The sequence below is a fragment of the Tenrec ecaudatus genome, chromosome 6 (assembly GCF_050624435.1).
Source record: "Tenrec ecaudatus isolate mTenEca1 chromosome 6, mTenEca1.hap1, whole genome shotgun sequence".
In the NCBI taxonomy this organism is placed as follows: Eukaryota; Metazoa; Chordata; class Mammalia; order Afrosoricida; family Tenrecidae; genus Tenrec; species Tenrec ecaudatus.
In genome coordinates, this window is record NC_134535.1 from 100,798,871 (window position 1) to 100,820,098 (window position 21,228).

At 40.7% G+C, this 21,228-nt stretch overlaps 1 pseudogene; it reads left to right on the forward strand.

Moving 5' to 3' along the window:
* The first annotated feature begins 417 nt into the window (after positions 1 to 417).
* LOC142451565 (septin-14-like) overlaps positions 418 to 21,228 on the forward strand; it is a 101,598-nt pseudogene continuing 80,787 nt past the window's right edge.

Consider the following 21,228-nt stretch of genomic DNA (forward strand, 5'->3'; position numbering starts at 1 on the left):
CAATGGCAGTGAGTTATATGTTTGGTGTCCCATTTTGGCATTCTTTGGAATTCTAGCCTGGCTACTTTAAACAATTTATGAAGGGAAAAAATTCTTTATAACATTTCTTATGATATGAATTAAATAATGTGATATCTTTTTGGCCTTTATCCCCATGTCTCTGTTAGTCATGTTCTGGTGGCTTATGTGTTGCTGTGATGCTGGTGGCAATGCCAGTAGTCATTCAAATGTAATAGGGTCACCCAGAGCGAAGAGGTTTCAGCAGGACTCCAAACTAAGCACAGGCTATGGAGCAGGACTATGAATATCGGAGTCTGTTCATATGTGAGGACTTAGCCCCTACAAACCTTAGGGATAGCTCTGGCACACTGTCAGACTGTGCTAGACAATGAGTCCCCAGGTGAGAAGGCATTCAGAATGACTGTGGAACAGCCGCCTCCGCAAAGAGGCGTCAACCTCAATGGCGCAGATGAGTTGTGGAAGACATCAAGAACCTCGTACATGAAGAATACCAAAGGCAATTTAAAAGGCACGAAAGAAAAGATCAAAGTGGATGTCAGAAGAGACTCTGAAACTTGGTCTGCAATGTAGAGCTGCTAAACTGAATAAAAGAATTGGTGAAGTAAAAGATATGGACAGAAATTTCCAAAAGGCAGCTAGAGAACACAAAGTAAAGTCTAATGAAATGTGCAAAGACCTGGAGCTAGAAAACCAAAAGGGATAACATGGCCAGCGTATCTCAAGCTGAAAAAAACAATAAACACCTTGTCATTGAATGATTCTGACACGTCATGACTCTATAGAACAGGATGGAATCGATTCTTTGGGGTTCCGAAGCTGTACATATTTACAGAAGCAGAAAGTCTCGGCTTTCTCTTGGGGAGCAGATGGTCCTTTTGAACTGCTGACGTCATGGCTGGTGGCCCGATCCATGACACACGATGCCGTCAGGGCTCTCAAGTGGAAAGAACTAACGAAAAGTTTGAAGTCTTGAGTCGAAATAGTGAAGGGTTCTAAGTCTAAAATACTGAATGATGCAGGAAGATGGAAGGAATATAAAAAGTCACTGTCCCAAAAAGAATTGGTGTATATGCACCTCTTTCAACAGGTAGCATATGATGAAAAATGGATGGCACTGAGTGAAGAATTCCAAGCTACACTGAAGATATTAGTGAAAAACCAGGCTGGAGGAAATAACGAATACCTGTTGAAATATTTCCACAAAGTGATGCTGTACTAGAAACACTCACTCGTCTAGGCTTAGAAACTTGGAACACAGATACGCAGTCAACCAATGTGAAGGGATCCATACTTCTGCTCATTCCATGCAAAAGTGACCCAACAGAATGGAAATGATCAAGAATGCCATTAATACCACATGCTGAAGATAATTAAACAACAATTGCAGCAGTATAAAGCAAAAGTTTTGGCAAAAGCTTCTAAAAATCCAAACCAGAATGAGGATAGTATTGCTGACATCAGACGGGTCCTGACTGAAAGCAGGGGACACCAGAAAGATGTTTACTTGTATTTAATCAACTATGCAAAAGCATTCTGCTGTATAGATCTCAGCATACTCTGAATAACTTTGTGAGTAATGGAGATTTCAGAACACTCCATGCTCATGAGGAACTTGCACCTGGATCAAAAGGGATACTATGTGGTTTAAAATCAATCAGGAAAGGCCTCTATCAGGATTTTATCCTTTCACCATACTTGTTCAATTTGCATACTGAGAAATGATAGAGAAACTGCACTGTATGAGGAAGTACGCAACATCAGGATTGGAAAAGGCTTATTAACAACCTGGAAATGTAGATGACTGAACCTTGCTTACTGAAAGCAAAGAGAACTTGAAGCACTTACTGATAAAGATCAAGGACTACAACCTTCAGTATGATTTGCTGCCCAATTTACAGGAGACAAAAATCCTCAAAACTGAAACAATAAGCAACATCATGATAAATGGAGAAAAGGTTAACGTTGTCAAGGATTTAATTTTGCTTGGATCCACCCTCAGTGTTCTTTAATATGTTCAGGAGCAAGATATCCCAAGCTATGGAATTTTTGATCACTTCATATGCATGTGAGGACTGAACACTGAATGAGAAGACCAGTGAAGAATCAATGCCTTTGAATTAAGGTGTTGGTCAAGAATATTGAAAGTACTTTGAACTGTCAGAAAAACAAACAAATATGTCTTGGAGGAAATATGGGCAGAATAGCAGAAAGGATGGCAAGACTTTGTCTCACATACTTTGGTCATAAGGAGATACTTCCCTGGAAAAGCATATGATGCTTGGTAGACTAGAGGGTCCATGAGAAAGAGGAAGGCCCTCAATGAGATGGAGTGACAGAATAAGCACAAGAAGGAGCTCAAATCCAACATTGTGAGGATGTGAGGCCAGGCGGTGCTTTGTTTTTTGTACAGAGGGTCTCTGTGAGTCCCAGCTGACCCCACGGCACCTCATAATGACTACAGACCTTTTCCCATTATTACCCTGATGGCATGGAAAGCTTTTGCACCGCTCTCTCTCTCTCTTTCTGTAATTCGTGAACTGTCCATCGACCGTGTTGACTTGTGGTACCCTACAGTGCTGATTTTCTCAGTATACGTTAAGGCATTAGAGAGGTGGCTAGATGATTAAGGATGCCCTGGCAACTGTCCCAATTAAGTAGGCAAGAAAATACGTAACTGAAAATATGGCAAGGGAACCTACTTTGTGACAAGTAAAATGATGGGGCCATTTGTAAACTTTGCAAAAAACACAGTAAAGGGTATTGCTGGTGCTCTGACTTAGGGAGACATCTTCCCTGGAAGAGTAGCCGTCAGGAAGAGGGTAATAGCATGTTGTGCTTCAGGCGGTTCGTTTAGCTAAGCTGAACTCTCACATTTCTTTTTAGGGAAATGCAGAGGACTTGAGAAAGGCTTGGTTTTATTAAAAAAAAAATCAAACCAGCATCTCCTAGCTTTTAGTAGAGAATGTTTTTATTCCTCTGATCAAGACCACAGACTGTTGTAAAACATGAATTATGTTTATGTGTTCATCTGAAAGCTGATTGGAAATTATGTTGATCCTTGAATTGAGCTCAACACGAAAATAGTACATTTCAATAACATGCCTTTTGGCTTCATTCAGAAATGAGCACTTTTAACTTCTTCCAAATAAATCAAATGCTAAGGAGACAACATTTAAAAAAAATGTAGGGACAACATTTTAGAAGATCCCACTGGGACTATCCTTGATTTATTTTGCTTGCTGCTGATTGGGTATCATGCTTGGCCATTTTTTGTCATCCATATGAATTTCCTTCAGTGGAAGATATTTTTTCTTCTTCTCAATGATGTCTAATCTCATTTAGGCATCAAGAGAATTATTTTGGGAATGTAGGAATTCCTTGAAATTCAGCTTTGCCATAACAATTTCTCGGTAGAGTATCCCAGGTCTCAAACCTTTCTGTTAACTCTGTGACGTACTTTGAACACTGAGTGATACTAGGTTTATCAGGTGTTTCAAAAAAAAAATTCTAGAAATCCATATGCTTGAAATATAAAATATATAATGAATAACTAGAAGGTAAGTTTTTTCAGCAGAAAGAAATTAGAATTATAAGTAGAAATATGCCTATAGTCCAGCAATAAGCATCACACTTCATGATCACGATGACCAATATGATAACCATATGACATCCACCATCGCTACTGTGAATTGGGAGCTTACTGAAGGTTCTGAACTGTGCCAATTGATTTATAAGTATTTTAAAAGTTTTACTTGCAAAAAAAACCCCATGAAGTAGGCAGTATACACAGTGTCTGAGAGCATGGAATCATTTCAGAATGCCTGGATTAATACTCTTCCCATTTACCAGGCAAAGGATCATGGGTGTATTTCTAAGACTGTGTCAAGTTAATCACAGCCCAATAATTGATTTTCCTGGTATCTGTTCCAAGGTTATTTAGGGTGCTGATTTAGAAAAGAGCATTGGATAGACTGCATCGGCTCGAGTTTCTTAGATATGGAGTGCCACTAAAATTTCAGCTATTAAGTTATGCTAATTTATTAATATCTCAACCTAGTTTTAAATATGAGAAGAATTCAGACTCAGAAATCACAGGACAAGACCAAAAAGGTAAGGGATATTTGCAAAAGGATTAGGCATGAAATCCAAGGGAAGCCATAGATGAACCCATGGTGGCTAGTTGGTTAAGTCTGCCCATCATGAGGTCATTGATTCAAACCACCAGTCACTCTGTAGTCTTTAAAAGATTAAACAATTTGGAAATCTAAAGAAGCACTTCTTCTGTGTACAATAGGGTCACGATGAGTTAGAACTTATTAGAAAACACTGGGGTTTTTCTTTTTGGTGTGAGAGGCTGTGCAAAAATAGACACCGTAAGCTGGATACTGTAAAGCCAATAAGACAGCTGGAGAAGAGTGGAAAATAAAGAAGAAAATAGAAGAGGCACATATGTGGAAGGTATGAAGGCAATCTAGAGTGTTGAAAATGTAAGACTTCATAATAATTTTCATCAATATTTTGAAGATATCATTTTTCTTCTTTAAACTATGCAACACACACTCAGAACATTTTTAATATATAGAAATGAATGGATAATTCATGTTAAATGTTTCAGAGGTGGGGTTGCTTCAGTTTCTTGATAACAATGATTCTAACTTTTAAGAATTTCTGTGCACAGGCAGGGAAGTTGTGTTGTCTTATAACAAAACCGGAACATTTAATTTGATGAAGGAGTTTGAAATCTGAAAAACCTATTTAGGGTTTCAGAACATATGAATATCTATTGATTGTACCAAACACACTACCAGCCAGCCAATTAAGACTCACGGAGACCCCACAGGTTTCAACGGTGGGTTCTGCGCTTGTGAATCTTTGTGGGGCAGCAAGTCTCAGCATTCTCATGCAGAGGAAAGGTGGGCTTGAACAGCTGCCCTTGGGGCTGACAGTCAAGCACATCACCCACGACGCCAGCAAGGCTCTTCATTTACTGCACAGTAACTCTTATTTCTGACTCCTTTAAAAAATAACAAACTGGAACTGCCTGCTATTCAGTTCCTAATCAAGGGGAAGTGATACCTGGGGAAAATTCCAAGTTCATGTAATTTTCACTGTTCAAATATAGCCTTGGTTTAAGAACACCATGTGAAGTATAACTCGGCCTAAATATTATGGACAACATGAACTACTTTACATAAAGCGAGCATATATGCCATCCGGTTCAGGCTAGCTGACACTACATTAGCATGTCCTGAATTCTTACGGGTGAGCACAGTGCAGAGGGGGATGTGGTGTCTGTTGCCAGTTTTGGAATCAGCAGGTCAAATATACCCGGAAACAAGTCTAATGTTTGAGGCACCAAAATGTGTGCTGGCCCGTGTTACGTTAATCCCTGCCCCATTGAGTTGTTGTGGGGAATAAAGAAGCTAATAGATGAGAAGGCTGAAATCACACTGCTATGCAAAAGCAGCTAATAAGTAGCAGCACAAGAATTTCCTTTATTTATTTTATGCCAAATTTAATGTTGGAATATTATTAATAAGACTAATTTTCTTTATACAAGGTTTGATCTCTTTCTGTTAAGTTAATTAGGGGAACTGATATGGTCTTAGTTTGACTTTTTACAGTAGAAACCATTTGGTCTTTTTATATGATTTTATGATATTTTAAAAGCAATGAAACAAAAAATAATAGCAAGTATTCTGGAATAATAGTAGGAGTCTGCCAGCTATCAGAATGCTCATAGAGTAGAGTGTCTGAGTGAACCCTACATTCTTAACAGAAGGGGATATTTATTTAACTAATAAAGGCCATTCTCATTATACTTTGATTGGGAAAAAGAACTTGCTTGCTCTTTATTTTTTGGTAACAAACAGGTAGAAACAAAGCCCTTTTGACATTTCAAAGTCTCCACTAATTAAAGAAACATTCGATAAATAAACAGAGATATGGTTTGCTGATTTTTAGGTAGACACAGTTTATTTTTATTTAGAAAGGCATATTTTCTGCGTGTAGATTTAAAAAGATGAATGCTGTTTGCATTATGCAAGCCCAGGCCTTCATTAGTTATATTAGCACTAGAAAATGCATATTGATTTTCAAATCAATGTATGAAGCAGTTTCCATGGGGGGACTGACATTAAAGAGTTGCCCTCATTGATTTAACCTCTAGAAATATCGGCAAGTACTTAAAGAGAACATAAATCAGGATTTCTTGGAGGTAGAAGCAGTTAATGTATCATATTTCAAAAATTAAATTAAAAATCTCTGAACAGCTACCCATAGCTGGATGAAAGGAAGGACAATGCGTGTGTGTGAGGTTAAGGGCTACGCATCCTTTTCCAACTGAGGGATAATCAACATATTTAAGTAATTTGGTTAATAGAGCTTTATGTAACAGTTAAGCTTTTTTTTCAGATATTTCTCTAGTACTTCCCATTTAGTTTTAAGTAATTTTAAAATGTGACTGTGAAAGAAAGTATGGACTGTACTAGAAATAAGAGGCACAAATATGTTTTGGTTAAAATATGTTTTTTTAATTTAATTTGATAACTATGCATGGCTTTTATATGAGAGAGCGAGAGAGACCTCTATACCATTGTATGAGGGGGTACCCCAAAGCATCTGGAATTGAGTTGGGTGGAGTAGAGCTTTTCTGGTACCCATTTTCCCCCCCGCAAGGTGAGCATCCAGCAACTCTCTCTGAGTTAGTGCACCCACAGGTGTCTCGTGGGAAGGTTATCTCCGGTTACAGTGAATTTTTTCATAAAAGCGGTTTTGCCGAAACCTCACTTTTTGTGATGGCAGATTTACGAGAACAGCGTGTGGCTGTGAAATTTAGTTTCCTGCTTGGGAAAAAGCTGTAGAAACTGTTGTGATGTTGACCACAGCTGACAAGGGCAGCACTGTGGAAAAAAACTCAAGAGTATAGTGGATTTCTTGTTTCATAAAAGGTGAAGTGTCAATTATGACAAACCTCATTCTGCGTGTCCATCAACTTCTGGACAGATGGAAATGTTGACTCGTAGTACATTTGGAGTTCATCCCCCCCCAGGTCAGACTGTTAATCAAGCTTTCTATTTAGAGGTTCTGAAAAGATTGCATAACAGTCTGCCACAAAAAAAGGCCTGATTTGTGGCAGATGGGGGGCTGGTTTTGCCACCACAACAATGCACCCGCTCACACTACCATCTCAGTGCACTAGTTTTTGGCAAAAAATAGCAAACCTCTCTTGCTCCGTGTACACCCCTTACTCACCCGACCTCACTCTGTGTGACTTCCATTTGGTTTCCACGAATGAAAAGGGACATGAAAGGACAGCGATTTGATGATATAGGAGAGGTGAAGAAAAAAACAAGGGAGGTGCTGTCAGCCATTCAAACAGATGAGTTTGAAAAATGTTTCCAAGAATGGAAGCGCACATTTGACAAATGTATTAAGCATAATGGAGAGTATTTTGAAGGTGATAAAGTTGTTTTGTAAAAAAAAATTAAATATGTATCTTTGACCAAATTAAAAAAAAAAGTTTTTATGTGGTGAACACCCCTTGTAGTTTGCTTCTGTCTGATGAGTATTCATCAAGCTACAAAAAAGAAAAAAATTATTGGGGCATTCATCAGCTCTTATAACAATCCATATGTCCATTGTATCAATCACATGTGAGCATATGTTGCCATCATCATTTTCAAAACATTTTCTTCCTACTTGAGCCCTTGGTATCAGCTCATTTCCCCCTTCCCCCACCACCCCTCCCTCATGAACCCTTGATAATTTATAAATTATTATTTTTTTCATGTCTTACACTGACCATTGTCTCCCTTCACCTACTTTTCTGTTGTCCATCCTCCTGGAAAGAGGTTATAGATTGATCATTGTGATCAGTTTCCCCTTCCACCCTGGAACCCCTTCCTCTTGCCCTCCTGGTATTGCCATCATCATTTTCAAAGCATTTTCTTTCTACTTGAGGCCTTGGTGTCAGCTCCTCTTTTTTTCCCTCCCTCCCTCCCCCTCCCACCCTGGTGAACCCTTGATAAATTATAAATAATAGTTATATTCATATTTTATACCGTCTGCTCTCTCTGTTCATCCACATTTCTGTTGCTCATTCCCCTGGGGGTGGGGCTATACATTGAACATGGTGATTGGTTCCCCCTTTCCCCCCCTTTCCCCACACCTTCCCTCTACCCTCAATGTATTGTTATTCCCATCACTGTTCCCCAGGGGTTTATCTGACTTGGGCCCCATGTCTTAAGAGCTTTTATCTGTACTAATGTACATGTGCTAGTCTAGCCGGATTTGTAAGGTAGAACTGGGTTATGATTGGAGGATGGGGGAGAAGAAGCATTAATGAATTAGAGGAATATTATGCATTTCATTGGTGCTATATTGCACTCTGGCTGACTTGTTCCTTCCTTGTGATCCTTCTGGGGGGGGGGATGTCCAATTGTCTACAGATGGGCTTGGGGTCTCCACTCCGACCCTCCTTAATTTGCATCAATATTATTGTTATTTGGGGATCTGATGCTGGATGCCTGAACCTTTTGACAACTTGTGCTCACACAGGCTGGTGTGTTTCTTCCATGTGGACTTCCCTGCTAGATGGCCGCTTGTTTAACTTCAAGCCTTCAAGACCCCAGATGCTATAGCTTCTAATAGCAGGGCTCCATCAGCTTTCTTGACCACATTAGCTTATGCACCCATTTTGTCTTCAGCAATCATGTTGGGAAGGTGAGCATTACAGAATGCCAAGTTATTAGAACAAAGAATTCTTGCATTGAGGGAGGGCTTGAGTAGAGGCCCAATGTCCATCTGCTACCTAACATATAAATAAATATATGTACAGAGACCTATATCCCTATAGTTATATTAATATATTTACATATATATGCCCATATTTATACCTCTATACATATTTTTGCCTCCTAATTCTTCCATCTATTCCTTTTACTTTCCTCCTGTCTCACGATCATGTTTGACCTTCAGTCGGCTCTCCATAGTTCCTCTCAACTACATGGCATTTGACAAAGCCCACCAGGCATTTGATGTCCTCATTGCCAGTGATCTCAGACTTCTTGTTCCCTTGTCCCTGAGTTTGTTTAAGTCACAACATTTACAGCTCTAAATGAGATGCAAACATTCCTCCAAAAGGCAAGATTGAGAGCCCCTCTGGTCCTTCTTTAAAATAAAGATAAAGGAGTGGTTGATGACTAAGGGGACAGAATATCTTAGAGATGTGAACTTTTATTGACCTTCATTTCTTCTGAAAATCCTGAAGGCTGGGCAATCACTCACTGCTTTTGCCCTTCAGAAAGCTGAGGCCACAGCACAGATGTTTTCTTGGCTGTGTCCGAGTCAAAATATAAGGTAGGAGAGGAGAAATGGCACGTCTGATAGGTAATCTGGGTTCTATTTGGACAGTAACGTGCTATGTGATCTTGGGCCAGTTCTTTACTTTTCTGGGACTGCATTTTCTCATCTTTATAATACTGGAAATTGGGAGAAGTTGAAATTACTGACCATTCTAAAATACAGTTCTATTTTCGTACCCAAACAAAGCAAAACAACCCCCCCCCCCCTTGATTCTGATTCATGTCGACTCTATATAAGGTTCTCTTTTCAGGAGCAGATGGCCTCTCCTGTCTCCTGAGGAAGGGCTGGTGTGCTTAAACCACTGACCTTGCACTTCGCAGCACCCAATACACACCTGACAGTGCTATCAGGTCTCTTATCTCCATAGCGCTATAAAAATCCACTGAGTTTTTCATTTAAAACTGTCTTTTAAAAGTTATAGGTTGCTCAGTGTTGGGTACAAGGAAGGCATCTCTTCCTGACCTAATAACACGAAAGGCTGTCTACTGATTCATTAAGTTAATGAGAGATAAAAATCTGCTTTGCACATGAATCCAGAACAAATCACACTCACCCCTCCACCACCCAGAATAGCCCAACTCCACCGCCCAGCATAATGTAGCAAGAGCAAATCTATTTCTGCTCTTGCAAAAGCCCAAAGCCCCTTAGGCTCCAGCTTCTGTAAAACCCTCCTACTAACTAACTAACTTTATCATACAATCTCCCCTTTGGGTCCATTTGAAGTCTGCTCTATTTGAAAATATATTTCTGCTTTTTTTTCCATTGAGGTTTTTCTGTGTTTTTCTTAGGTATTATAGTCGATGTTGTTGTTTTACTTGTGTGTTTTTCTGGATATAAAATCCAGGATAGGTGAAGCTAGAGACACAGTTACTGCACTGATGGTGTCTTGGGGGTTATGGCCTGCAAAGTTGGCGGGCATGGGGAGTGGGGCACTGCTAACAAGAAGTACAAACAAGAAGACATGATCTAAAATTGATTGCGGTGGTGATTGTACAACTCTTTTGACTATCATCAAACTATTGACTTGTATTATACGTGAATTATATGCCAATAAAATTGTTAAAAATAAAAAGTCCAAGCAGGATGGCCCAACCGGTGCACAGGTGCATGGTGCCACCCGCCAGCAAGACCTTAATCAAATCGTTCATCTGAATTCGGCTCCGTGTTAACTTGTTAGGAACACTTTCAAAATTGTTTAAGCAAAACAAAGACTTTTATGGGAAGTGTACACGAGAATTTCAAAGAAGCTTTCCTTCTGGACCTTAGAAATGGCCAGGTCCAAACTGACTTATGCTTGGTTTGTTCAGAAATTTTAAGGCTTCTTTTCTACTCGTGTGCGTGTGTGTGTGTGTGTGTGTGTGCGTGTGTGTGCCAACAGGTCAGGATATGAGTAGCGGGAGATGAAGCTACAGAGGTTGGCAGGACCCTGTCACAGAAGAAATTGAGGGAAATGTCAGAGAGACTCCAGCTCAGCTGCACAGCTCGAGTAATGATGCACATTACTTCCGGAAGGGCGACAATGTCATGGCACACTCATTTTTTATTTAGATTCTTGAGGGAACGAATTATATTTTTGAAATGGATAGGCAGTGCCTTCTAGTTAACTACCTATCCGTAGCTTGAGTGAAAAGTAAAGAAATGGTAAAGTAGATGGTCAAAGGAACAGAGGAAGACGCTCAAGGAGACGGATTGACACAGTGAGAGCAACAATAGAGGTCATAGGAGGATTACCCTGGACGAGTCCGGGTTCTCTTTGTACAAGGAGCTCTCCTGAGTCAGAAATGACTCAATGGCAACGACCAGTAACAAGAACCTCCGCAGTGCAGTTGTTTCTGGATTTATGGTACAGAGACACGATGCCATTATCTATGCCACTAAGTGACTTGATCCTTTAACGTTTCTGATTTCCCTCCAATAGACCTAAAAATGAACGGAAACTTCCTTATTGTTTATTAAAAATGCTCATCTTATCATTCATTTCTGGCATTTAATAAATATCACTCCAAACAGCTACAGAGGAATATAGTTGGGTAAAATAAGAGCTGTGTGCTGACCAATGAGATTTGCGATGTTGGTTGAAAGAAGAGAAATATATTTTCACAAAACTGGTAAATGGAAATTAATGTCTTGTTTTCTTGTTACTATAAATGCATTAAAATTCATAACCTCACTTTCAAAGTTTGTTAATTCCAATTTGATAATTTTTATTATTATAAGTGAAATAGTAAAATAGTAGCTAGTTTATGTTGTTAAAGACACATCTAGATTCCCTTGAAGAATAAGGGGATGAAACAGAGAATATGTTTCATTAGTGGTAGTGTCAGTGAAAATTGAAAATAAAGGTGATTTATTAAACACACTCCCTCAGTTTATCCTTGTATACCTAGCTGATGTGTCAAGCTTACCTAATTATATAGTTGGGCATGGAACTTAACTCCTGCTTGTTGCATCTGGATGACTGGAAACTGCATTAGAGGACGCTGCTTATTTATTTGTCAAAGAAAATAAACAGATGCAAGATACATGTATTTTCCTGACTTGATCCTCAGAAAGCCCTGCAACCTAATGTTAACTATGTTTTCCTTTGTGATGTTCACAAATGCCACTCGACCCCGACTGCAGCCATTAACGATCAGCAGTTAACTTTCACCATGATGTTGTTGGATGAAACCTATCATATCAAAGCCTTAGAATTAGACCGTGGATAGTAGGAAACAGTTTCATTTTCACATAAAAAAATTGCAAATGACTCAAAGGATAGTACTGATATATCTTTCCTGAAAAGGAGTTCTGCAATTTCCTTCCTTGTTTATTTTTAGTAACAATGGCGTGAATGGTAGCATAGCATAATGGTTGGACACATGCCCTGTCCTTGGCATCAGAAGGACTGGATTCAAGTCTCGTTTTTGTCAAATAGTGGTAGTATATATTTAGGATGTTATCCCTAAAATAGAAGGAATGGCACTGTCGACTAATGAGGTAATTGTAAGTTTTAGTGAGCTAGGGCATGTAAATTATTTGATTAGCTGAAGACTGTACAATCTAAGCATTAAATTATCATTCATTAATGCTGTGCATTATTATAACCCTCATGGAGTTGACCAATTTCTCCGGTAGTCAGAGACAGTGGATAGGGTATCAGAAAAGTGTTCTGTTCAATGCACGGATCATAATATTGGGAAAGGTGCGGCAAGGCAGGCATGGTTCAGAAAGGTTGTATATTTTGCATCTCACTGCCATCGAGTTCATTCCAACTCTTAGCAAACCGATACAGGATTTCTGAGCCTGTACATATTTATGGGAGCAGACATTCCCGTGGAAGGGCTGGCGGGTTTGAACCGTCCAACCCAGGGCGCCATCAGAGGGCGCGCTCTCTCTCTTTTTCTCCGCCATGCACAAGTAGAAGTGGAAGAAGGTGTAAACCCAGACCTGTCTGACTCCATTATGAAGTCTCCCCCAGGTTCTAGAGCAGTGCTTCTCCACCTTCCTAAAGCGAGACCCTTTCATACAGGTCCTCATGTTGTGGTGACCCCCCCCCCACCCCAACCATAAAATTATTTTCGTTGCTACTTCATAACTGTCATTTTGCGACTGTTATGAATCAGTGACCCCTGTGAAAGGGTTGTTCGACTCCCAAAGGGGTCACGACCCACAGGTGGAGAACCACTGCTCCAGAGCCCTCCGTGGCACTTAGGTAGCTGGAGACGTTCAGCAGACATGAGGGCGTTGTTCTTCTCCACTGTCCGTCCTGTGCTAAGGGGCCTGAGAGGCGTGGCCCTCCGTTTTGCATGTCCTGAGCACCTACAATTTGCTTTGTGCTTAGCCATGGTATCAGACTGCTGGGGATATGCGGAATTTTACTGTCCAGAGGTTTGAGCTCAGCACTTTCCAGAAAGGCCTCCTTCACCTTGGAGAAAATGTGAAATGTGCCACACTGTCTCTAAGCCGCCCTTTCATACAATTTTGAAGGGCTGTGAAGTGACAGGCAGCTCACTGAGAGAATGACATCTGGGTCCTGGTTATTATATCTGATGGGTTTTATGTGAGATGGCTGTTTCCTAGGGAAATATCTTTATGTTACTGAGGGATGGAGTTTAAAAAAATGCGAGGACTTACTGCTTTACGAACTTGTGGCTAGGCAAGCATTTGGTGTGAGGATAATTGAGAAAGCGATGTTTCTTTGTAATTGGTCCTGGTCACTCATTAACGAGTCATCAGGATTTTTTGTGGGGTGGGGGTGGGAGATGGAAATTTAAGTAAAATAAAAAAGGCAAATGTGGTCTAGTATGCTTCTTATTTGAAATGCCCCACCACCCTAATTTTTATGTCTTAATATTTTTTCTCATCTACAAAACACAATTCCTTATTCAGTTTTATTATTATTATTGTTAGGAATTCTTTCATAGGCTGAAAAGTGAAAAGAATTAGAGAAAGCATGGAGAAAAATAAAATAAGCACCCATATTCCTCTTGCTATTAAAGAATACTGAACATTTGGGCATTCTTTGGAGTCACCCAGAAAATGAAACATAGCAGACACAGTAAAAAATTCCCTTAACCTGCACTTAAAAAATTCTATTCCGTTCTTTATTTTCTCAGAGGCAATTACTGGGGTGAGTGGAGTGTGTGACCTTCTATTCATAGCCTGCCTTCCCGAGACCATATCTACCTTTTCCACATTATCCTGCAAACTTCCGTAAACCTCTGGTTAACGGGCCATCTGATCAATTCCATCAGAGAGGGTAGATTGGAAGTAAAAGAAAATACAATTTAGGGCTTGCCACATTTTACCTTTTCTTGGTTTCCTAAATCTGTAAGGCATTGTAAGACCTAGTTTAACTGGATCTTGGATTTCCCAGAGAGATCGATGCTGTGGGAGCCCCAAGTTCTTAATAATTAACTCAGAGTAGGGCGTTGTCTTCCTAAATGACATCAAGATTACAAGGGTTTGAGAGTCTTTAAATGTACTCCCATACTTCTAGTATCTCTCAGCATCTCCATTCAAGAACGGGATGGAAGAATTTCCTAGATTTTACTTTTCCAGGGTCCCGGCCCCTGGTGGGGTAGGGCAGTGGTTACGTATTGGGCTACTAACTGCAGGGTCAGTAATTTGAAGCCATCAGACTCTCCGTGGGAGAAAGACGAGGTCTTATTCTCTCGCGAACAGTTGAGAGTCTGGAAACCCACAGGGGCAGTTCTACCTTGTCCTGTGGGTCGCTGTGACTCAGAATCCACTCCATGGTTGTGAGAGAACACATGATTATCAGATGGCCTCCATTCACCTCTTGGCCACGGTGCTACTAGGAAATGAGTTATTTCAAGTTTGTGTTGGTCAGGCAGTTTGGAGTAGTTTGAGAGACTCATGAACTTAAGGTGCATATCAATTGGAATTGCTGGCAGCTGGATGACAAACTGGGTCTCTATGGTGCTGCCTGCATGTCTTCATAGCATGGTGCTTGGTTTTCAGTGGAGGGAGCAAATAGAGCTAAGTGACAGCTGTAATTTCTCTTATTACCCAGTCTTGGTGGTCACACAGCATCACTTCTACAATATTCTGTTGGTCATGCATACTGATTCATCAAAGCAGAGGGCTAACAAAGCTATGATTAATGGAGCCTGAAGATCACTGGAGGCCAAATAAGAAGGTGACTGCCACCATGCCTCTGTTAGACTGCAAAAGTTTGAAGTCCTTCGGGACTCTGAAGTTTAGCTTTATGTTTTTTTAATAATATACTATAGTATTTATATACTATAATGTAATAATATAACATAGTACTATAATGTAATATGTTACTATATAATTAATAGTATTACTATATAATATAGTATATATTATAATATTTTATGGTAATTTCTGTAAAAGTTTGCACAGAAAATTAGGTTTCCACCTGAAAATTTCTACATAAATTGTTAAGTATATATATATATATATATTAATGTGTAAAAAAGTTCTATTTAATTCATTATGGCTGTTCTGTTTCCACTCTTCTAGTATCCCTACCTCTCATCTTATATTTACTTTAGACCAGTTGTTTACGTCTGGCCTCATGGAGACTGTGCAGTACTTCTGCCTGCCTGGATGATAGTCTTTAGTTTGAGCCAATCTAATGTTTCTTTAACAGGGGATCTCAGGGAATCGTTCTGGTTCAAGGTTTGCAGAGCACCTCGGAGAAACAGTGGCAGGGAGTCCTCTCATCTAGTCAACCAATCAAGTACGTCTGCAAGCTTTAAGATTTTAAATTCTGCTTTGCATTTTCCTCCTATTCTTTGAGGACCCCTCCTTTGTGGCCCTGATCAGAATAGTTGGAGGGGGTAGCAGGGTATCATCTAGTTCGCCTGGTCTCAGGGTACATAAGACTGTGGTTTGTGTAGGCTAGTAGCCCTATACACTTTAAGGAGAATTATTTCCTTCTTTCTTCTGATGGGTAGAGACCAAGAGCATCTTGAATGGCTGAGAGAGGCTTTACCAGTTCCCAACTAACACAAGCTCAGTTTAGCTTTTTGCATTTGGTGAGACAAAAGTGGTGATATTGTTGCCTTTGAGTCAGTTTCAAAGCATAGCAGCATTATGCACAGCAGAATGAAACACTGCCCAGTCCTGTGCCTTCCTCACAACTGTTCCTATGCTTGAGCCCATGGTGACAGCCCCTTGTCAATCCATCTCCTTGAAGGCCTTCCTCTCCTCCCAGACCTTCTACCAAACAGGATGTCCTTCTCCAGGCACTGGTCTCTCTTGACAACATGTCCAAAGTATGTCAGACTTGGTTTTGCCACCCTTGCCTCTAAGGAGCACCCTGGCTGTGCTTCCAAGACAATTCGGGTTGTCTTTTTAGCAGTCCGCAGTACTTTTAATATTCTCTAGCACAATTGAAATGTATTTATTTTGTTTTGGTCTTCCTTATTCAATGTCCACTTTTCACATGCTTATCAGGCAATTGAAAATATAATATCTTGGGCCAGACACATCTTAAGCATCAAAGTAAGATCCTTGCTTTTTAATGCTCTACAGAGAGCTTGCAAAGCAGATTTCCCAAATATCACTCATCTTTTGATCTCTTGACTGCTGTTTCCGTGAGTATTGATTGTGGATCAAGTAAAACAAATTCCTTGACAACTTCAACCTTTTCTCCTTCAATCTTAAAGTCATCTGTTGGTCTAGTTGTGAGCATTTTAGTCTTCTTTACATTGAGTTGTCACCCATACTGAAGGCTGTATAATCCTTGATTTTTGTCAGCAAATGCTTCGAGTCTTCCTCACTTTCAACAAGCAAGGTTGGGTCATCTGTGTGTCTCAGGTTGTTAATAAACTTTGTTAGTCCGGGTAGACTAGAGAAACAATCCATAGAAATTCATATGTGTATAAGAGAGTCTTATATAAAGGGTAATTGTACATTAAGAAAGCATCCCAACCCAGTCCAGTCCAAGCCCATAAATCCGATAATCACCCATATGTCCAATACCAATCTATAAAGTTCTCTTCAGACTCATGAAACACATGCAATGACACTGAAGGTGGGACAATCGCAGGCCAGTAGGTAGAAAGTCTTAGGATGCAGTGGTGTTGTAAGTATCTCAGCACTGGCAAGGGTCTCCATGTGGCTTCTCCAGTTCCCAGGGAATGGGGTCTAACAGCATAGTGCCAGGTATCTTGTCAGTAGAGAGTCTCCAATGGAGTAAGCAGAGAGCGAAAGTCTCCTGCCTCCAAGCAGGAAATCCAGAGTTCCCAGAATTCCCAGAGGAAGGCCTTGCCTACACAGAGGCCTCATTGGTTATGATCCAATTGACAGACTAGACTCCACCCCTTCTCTCTTAATCCTCTCAAGTCCAAAATTGACACCACATTGTGTAACTACCACATAAGCCTTCCTCCAATCCTGATGCCACATTCTTCATATGATCCAGCTTCTCTGATGATATGCTCAGCATCCAGATGGTGTGATACAACCCTGGCATTTTAAACCATGCAGTATTCCCTTGTGCTCTCTACAGAACTGCCTCTTGAATCATGCACAAATTCCAAATGAGTTGTGGAATTCTCATTCTTCTCAAGATCATCCACATTTAAAAAAAACATTTTATTAGGGGCTCATACAACTCTTATCACAATCCATACATATACACATCAATTGTATAAAGCACATCTGTACATTCTTTGCCCTAATAATTTTCTCTTTTTTTCTTTTCTTTTTTTACATTTTATTAGGCGCTCATACAACTCTTATCACAATCCACACATATACATACATCAATTGTATAAAGCATATCCGTACATTCTTTGCCCTAATCACTCTCAAAGCATTTGCTCTCCACTTAAGCCCTCTGCATCAGGTCCTCTTTTTTTCCCCTCCCTCCCCTCTCCCCCTCCCTCATGAGCCCTTGATAATCCACAGATTGTTATTTTGTCATATCTTGCCCTATCCGGAGTCTCCCTTCCCCCCCTTCTCTGCCGTCCATCTCCCAGGGAGGAGGTCACATGTGGATCCTTGTAATCAGTTCCCCCTTTCCAACCCACTCACCCTCCACTCTCCCAGTATCGCCCCTCACACCCTTGGTCCTGAAGGTATCATCCACCCTGGATTCCCTGTGCCTCCAGCTCCCATATGCAGCAGTGTACAACCTCTGCCCTATCCAGTCCTACAAGGTAGAATTCGGATCATGGTAGTTGAGGGGAGGAAGCATCCAGGATCTGGGGGAAAGCTGTGTTCTTCATCGGTACTACATCGCACCCTGACTGACCCATCTCCTCTCCTAAACCCCTCTATGAGGGGATCTCCAGTGGTCAACACTTGGGCCTCAGGTGTCCACTCTGCACTTCCCCCTTCATTCACTATGGTATATATATATATATACTTTTTTTTGCATGATGCCTTATACCTGGTCCCTTTGGCACCTCATGATCGCACCAGTTGGTGTGTTCTTCCATGTGGGCTTTATTGCTTCTGAGCTAGATGGCCGCTTGTTTATCTTCAAGCCTTTAAGACCCCAGTCACTATCTCTTTTGATAGCCAGGCACCATCAGCTTTCTTCACCACATTTACTTGTTCACCCACTTTGGCTTCAGCAGTGTGTTGGGAGAGTGAGCATCATAGAGTGCAAATTTAATAAAATAAAGTATTCATGCATTGAGGGAGTGCTTGAGTAGAGGCCCGAGGTCCTTCCGCCACCTTAATACTAAACCTATAAATATAGACACATAGATCTATTTCCCCATCCTCATATATATATTTGCATGTACATGCCTTTGTCTAGACCTCCATAAATTCCCCTTGACTCCCAGCTCCTTCCTCCCTCTCCCTTGACTTTCCTCCTGCCCCACTACCATGCTCCATCCCCACCTGGGCTACAGCTATACCTCTTCTCTACACAACCTTACCCTTGATCATTCCCCACCAGACCTGCAACTCCCCCTTCACTATCATTTTGGGTCCCATGTTGTTCCCTTGTCCCTGTGTTTGTTAAGACCACTTCCTTACCCCCCCTCCCCCTCCCCCACCCCAAGTCCTCCCAGAACTGTCGGTCCAGTTTGTTTTATTCCAGATAGTTCATCCAGTCTGTCCTATTGAGACAGACCTATGAAGACACTAACATGCATGAAAAAGTATACAATCAGATAACAAAACAACAAAAACAAACCACTGACAAAGAACAAAACAAAACACTTCACAAAAGAAAAGCTTGTAGTTAGTTCAAGGATCGTTTGCTGGCCCTTAGGAGCATTTTCCAGTGCAGTCTGTTGGGGCACCACACCCTGGCTCTAAAGTCCACTTTCAGCATTCCCTGGGGACCTTGCCACTCCATTCCCTTGCTTTTCCGCTGCACTCCCCCAGTGCTTTGCCTCGGTGTGGTGGGATCAGGTCAGGTGCAATTCCCACACTGTGTCTCCGGTGCTGTCCCCTGTATCGCCCTTAGTCACTGATTGGCATCATTTCTCAAAGTGGGACCAGCCATGTTGTTCTCTCTGTGGACTGGCTGCTCTACTCAGGAACATCATCCTCATGGCCTGGTGGGCCAGCATCCACATTTTTTTATGGTCTAAATAGTCAAATGCCTTTGCATAGTCGATAAAACACAAGTACCATATATACTCGAGTATAAGCCCGCCTAAATATCAGCCGGGGACACCTAATTCCACCACAAACATTGCAGAGCCTTGAAAGCCTCGGAGAAGCATCCATGGCCTTGGCATCATTGGCCTGAGTTTTATTTAGGCCCTTTTTGTTGTGCTTCTTGACAAACCAAATGTTTTTAGAAACGTAGGGCCTGCCCACCCCCTTAAGAGATTCAAATGGTTGTGGTCACACTTCTTGATGCCCTTTTTGGGCCATTTTTGAGATTGCTCGTGCACCTGGGACTCGGCCACAGCTGCACCTGCAGTTCCTGGAGCACCAGGGCAACTGTCAGACGTTTTCAGTGAGCTGGGATTGCAGGCGTCTCACTTAGACACAAAGTCCATTCTTGAGCATGTCTTTATGCCAAATTGGTAAGTTGTAGCAGGTGCACATGCTTCTTCCTAGCTCTAATTTAGTGTAAGAAAAGGTTTGAGCCTTTCCCATGATTTAAAAACTGCGTGTGCAAGTGGAGGTGGTTGTGATGAAGTCCGTACATCAGAAGCCAGTAACCCCGAGGACTAATGCTGTGATAGAAGCCAAATTCTGCTGAGAAGCACAGTTCACACAAACAGATCCACTAAAGTATGTTCTGACAATGTTTATACAGAATTGAAATAACCCCCGAGGTTTCAGGTAATCCCTGTAATCACAGTGTAGCTTAAAGTGGTTGTAACTAACCCACTAAATGCTTTGAGGCAGAAGGATCTGTGCTCGTTAGATGAATCTATTATGGCTCTTTCAGTTGCTAAAAGCGAACCAAATAAAAATAGAAGCCGAAAATACTAACTACTGAATTTGAAGCAAAACAATATAAAGTAAAATTGCAATTCATAAAAAAAATGTCTAGTGGCAGTCTAACATGAATAATGCGAATCTTTTTGCCTTCTAACAAGATGAATTCTTCAGCTATTTTCATAATGAGATTCAAAATACAATCCTTACTAATCTCCTCCTCCTCCCCCCATTTGGCTTGTCGTTAGAATCAGTGGGTACGGAATTGATTTGGACTCATGGAGACCTCATGTGCTTTAGAGTGGAATTGCATTCCAGACTGTCATCTTTCGGAATAGATCTCCAGGTATTTCTTCTGAGGCACCTCAGTATGTTCAGCCTGCCCATCTTTTGGTTAGTAGGCAAGTATTTAATTATTTCCTCCACGCAGGAGCTTCCATTTGGTTTGTAAAACTCTAAAAATTACTTAGGATTTTCCATAGGATTGACACGGGTCATCCTTCTGCTTACTATTGAATACAAAGGAAGGATTTAGAAAATATCAGAGAAACTTCCTAGGTACAGAATATAAAATATGTGTCATGTTTCCTAAACTAGGTTCAACACTTGGATTATGCCAGCTCTTCTTTCAGTCTGTAAAAGCATATGACCTTGTTAGAGAGAGGCTGACTCAGCCAGGTTTTTGTGAAGAAATTATTTATTCCTATGGCATCACAGTTTCTCTCTCCTAAAATGCAAGAGGCACAGGGAGAGTTAATTGACAGATGGAATGGATCGTAGTTTAAACAGATAGCTGATGGCTGCTTGGGGAGACAGCAGGCATTTTAATATACAGTGTAAAATGCCTTATACACTTAAGCAAGTAAAAAAAGAATAGATCAGTGTGCTCTAAAAAGGTATAAAGATTTGAGCCTGATTTTCAGAAGTAAGTGTTATTTATTTTCTCCAGTAAATTTCTGGCTAGGTCTTTTAAAAGGAAATAAAGTGAATAGTTTCAGGTAC